The following is a 4642-nucleotide window of genomic DNA, read 5'->3' as shown; positions in this document are numbered from 1 at the left end:
TCACCCCACCCCCTCCCCATATCCTCAAGTCCATTCTCTAGTAGGTCTGTGTCTTTATTCCCGTCTTGCCACTAGGTTCTTCATGGCCTTTTTTTTTTTTCCTTAGATTCCGTATATATGTGTTAGCATACTGTATTTGTTTTTCTCTTTCTGACTTATTTCACTCTGTATGACAGACTCTAACTCCATCCACCTCATTACAAATACCTCCATTTCATTTCTTTTTATGGCTGAGTAATATTCCATTGTATATATGTGCCACATCTTCTTTATCCATTCATCTGTCGATGGACATTTGGGTTGCTTCCATGTCCTGGCTATTGTAAATAGAGCTGCAATGAACATTTTGGTACATGACTCTTTTTGAACTATGGTTTTCTCAGGGTATATGCCCAGTAGTGGGATTGCTGGGTCGTATGGTAGTTCTATTTGTAGTTTTTTAAGGAACCTCCATACTGTTCTCCATAGTGGTTGTATCAATTTACATTCCCACCAACAGTGCAAGAGTGTTCCCTTTCCTCCACACCCTCTCCAGCATTTATTGTTTCTAGATTTTTTGATGATGGCCATTCTGACCGGTGTGAGATGATATCTCATTGTAGTTTTGATTTGCATTTCTCTAATGATTAATGATGTTGAGCATTCTTTCATGTGTCTGTAGGCCATCTGTATATCTTCTTTGGAGAAATGTCTATTTAGGTCTTCTGCCCATTTTTGGATTGGGTTGTTCGTTTTTTTGTTATTGAGCTGCATGAGCGGCTTGTAAATCTTGGAGATTAATCCTTTGTCAGTTGCTTCACTTGCAAATATTTTCTCCCATTCTGAGGGTTGTCTTTTGGTCTTGTTTATGGTTTCCTTTGCTGTGCAAAAGCTTTTAAGTTTCATTAGGTCCCATTTGTTTATTTTTGTTTTCATTTTCATTACTCCAAGAGGTGGGTCAAAAAAGATATTGCTGCAATTTATGTCAAAAAGTATTCTGCTTATGTTTTCCTCTAAGAGTTTTATAGTGTCTGGCCTTACATTTAGGTCTTTAATCCATTTTGAGTTTATTTTTGTATATGGTGTTAGGGAGTGTTCTAATTTCATTCTTTTACATGAGCCGTCCAGTTTTCCGAGCACCACTTATTGAAGAGACTGTCTTTTCTCCATTGTATGTCCTTGCCTCCTTTGTCATAGATTAGTTGACCACAGGGCGTAGGTTTATCTCTGGGCTTTCCATCCTGTTCTGTTGATCTATATTTCTGTTTCTGTGCCAGTACCATACTGTCTTGATTACTGTAGCTTTGTAGTATAGTCTGAAGTCAGGGAGACTGATTCCTCCAGCTCCATTTTTCTTTCTCAAGATTTCTTTGGCTATTCGAGGTCTTTTGTGTTTCCATACAAATTGTAAAATTTTTTGTTCAAATTCTGTGAAAAATGCCATTGGTAGCTTGATAGGGGTTACATTGAATCTGTAGATTGCTTTGGGTAGTATAGTTATTTTCACAGTATTGATTCTTCCAATCCAAGAACGTGGTATATCTCTCCATCTGTTTGTGTGGTCTTTGATTTCTTACATCAGTGTCTTACAGTTTTCTGAGTATAGGTCTTGCCTCCTTAGGTAGTCTTATTCCTAGGTAATTTATTCTTTTTATTGTGATGGTAAATGGGATTGTTTCCTTAATTTCTATTTCTGATCTTTTGTTGTTAGTGCCAAGTAAATTTTTCTTAATACACACATGCACACACACACCCACACACACACCGAATTATAAAATGATTGATAAATTCAGCTATATTAAAATTTAGAATGTCTTTACAATAGAAGATAACATAAATAAAATTAGTAGACCAGCCAAAAATTGGAAAAATAGATTTGCAATATATTTGTTGCAATAAACAACAAATGATTACTATAGAAAGTAAATTTAAAAGTCATATAATCAAAAGTAAAAGATAAACAATGAATAGAAAACGGTACAAAAAATATGGACAATTTACAGAAGAGGTAAACAAAAAAACAGTAAATATAATTAAAAAATACTTACCCTCACTATTAACCAGGGAAATGATAATTAAAACAATAGAATGCCATTTCAACCATCACATAGGTAAAATTTTAAAAGCCGAATCAAATCTTTACCACTTGGTAATTAAAATTCCACACACCCTCTCTCTTAAAATCACTACTAGATTAAATAAGAAGCCCAAATACTTGGGCTTCCCTGGTGGCGCAGTGGTTGAGAATCTGCCTGCCAATGCAGGGGACACGGGTTCGAGCCCTGGTCTGGGAAGATCCCACATGCCGCGGAGCAACTGGGCCCGTGAGCCACAACTACTGAGCCTGCGCGACTGGAGCCTGTGCTCCGCAACAAGAGAGGCCGCGATAGTGAGAGGCCCGCGCACCGTGATGAAGAGTGGCCCCCGCTTGCCACAACTGGAGAAAGCCCTCGCACAGAAACGAAGACCCAACACAGCCAAAAATAAATATAAATAAATAAATAAATATAAAAGAACAGCTTTATAAAAAAAAAAAAAAAAAAAAAAAGAAGCCCAAATACTGTCTAATTCACAGTGTGGATAAACCATAATTTATTTACTAATTTCCCTATTAATAAGCATTTACCTAGTTTCTAGTTTTTTGGGCCCTACAGACAATGCTGCAAATAAATATCTTTATACATTAAAAAAAAAAAAGAGAGAGAGAGAGAAGCCAGGACTTCCCTGGTGGTCCAGTGGTAAAGAATCCGCCTTCCAATGCAGGGGACGCAGATTCGATCCCTGGTCAGGGAACTAAGATCCCACGTGCCGCAGGACAACTAAGCCTGCAAGCCACAATTACTGAGACTGCGCACCACAACTACTGAGCCCACGTGCCGCAACTACTGAAGGCCGCGTGCTGCAACTACTGAAGCCAAGCCTGTGCACCTAGAGCCTATGCTCCACAAGGGAAGGCACTGCAATGAGAAGCCCACGCACCGCAATGAAGAGTAGCCCCCGCTCGCTGCAACTAGAGAAAGCCCGCACGCAACAACAAAGACCCAGCGCAGCCAAAAAAAAAAGGAACGTTTTCATTACATTTAAGTAGAGAATCATATGCGGAAATCCTGTCAAGAAGGCTTTTCGCTTAACTTATGTGGAACCCAAACATCATAGCAATAAACATGGCCAAGCTGGTGGAAATGATTTTCAACGCTTGATTTGGATATTTTGAGTATGTGAGCTATCTCCTGCGTGGTATAACGTTGATTGTTCTCAATTAATGTCTTGATTTGATCGCTATCAACTTCAGCTAGTCTACCCAATCGTGGAGCATCGTCCAGTGAGAAATCTCCAGCACGAAACTTCTCAAACCAATTTTGACATGTTTGATCGGTCACAGCACCTTCTCCATACACTGCACAGATCTTTTTTTGTGTTTCAGTTGCATTTTTACCTTTCTTGAAGTACTAAATCATAATATGCTGACAATGTTGCTTTTTTCTTCCATCTTCAATATTGAAATGGCTACACAAAAACTCACCAATTCTGATGTCTTTTTTTTTAATGTACACTGATATGACAGCTGTCACATACAATCTAGCAAAATTGTTTCAAATGAAGTTCAGTCCAGTGGTTAAGACTTCCCCTTCCAATGAAGGGCGTGCAGGTCCCATCCCTGATTGGGGAGCTAAGATTCCACATGCCTTGCGGGCAAAAAACCAAAACATAAAACAGAAGCAATATTGTAACAAATTCAATAAAGAATTTAAAAATCGTCCACAGGAAAAAAATCTTTAAAAAAACCAATTCATTAAAGGTAAGCTTTTACCAACAGAGAGGTTGGAAACTTTATCCAGAAATGTTAAGACTGCATCGGGGTAGAGTTGAATCTGTCAGAACATAACTTAAAGCTCTAACTAACAGTCTACTCCACACTCATGTCCTACAAGCTTTCCAGCTACGAAGACTGCCAGACAAGTTGAACAGCAAAACCAGATACAACTGACCAAAAAAGAAAATAGCCCAACTTAGCAAGGCTTGACATAGAAAATTGATAGACAACATTCAATTTTACAGCCTCTATTTGACAAAAGACTGCATGCCTATGTGCATTCAAGTCACATCATAGTAATTAAACTCAATTGTTTTCATTGTAGCAAGGTATATATAATATGATGTTTGCCATTCTAACCATTTCTAAGTGTACCGTTGAGTGGGAATTACATTCACAATGTTGTGCCACTACCACCACTTAAATTTTTTAATGGACATTTATATTCATTCGTCTGTCAATACAGCAGGCTGGGATGGAGATCACATGTTGAACAAAAACTGCCATGGTCCATGCCTTCATGTGGCCTTAATGGACTAAGATGCTGTTTTGGTTTTTTTTCTTTGCGGTCACGTGATGGTGAAGTCTTTCTGTACATCGGAAGATGGGCAGGGTTGAAAGTGGCCGTGGATACACTCCAGAGGTCAGGGATTGGCGCGGGCGAAGGTGCGGTCTTCCAACGCCCGATTCCAGAGTCCGAGGCAAGAAGGATCTTAGCGCTCCCCGAAAGGGCGGGGCCGATGGCAGGGCGGGACAGAGGAGCCGCAGAGAGGCTTAGGCGGGGCTGAGGGCGGGGCCGAGGGCGAGTCCTGGGCGGGGCGAGGGGCGGGGTCGGGGCGCGTCGGGGCG

Source organism: Balaenoptera acutorostrata, chromosome 11, assembly GCF_949987535.1.
Source record: "Balaenoptera acutorostrata chromosome 11, mBalAcu1.1, whole genome shotgun sequence".
Taxonomy (NCBI): Eukaryota; Metazoa; Chordata; class Mammalia; order Artiodactyla; family Balaenopteridae; genus Balaenoptera; species Balaenoptera acutorostrata.
Note: the sequence above shows the minus strand (reverse complement) of the source record.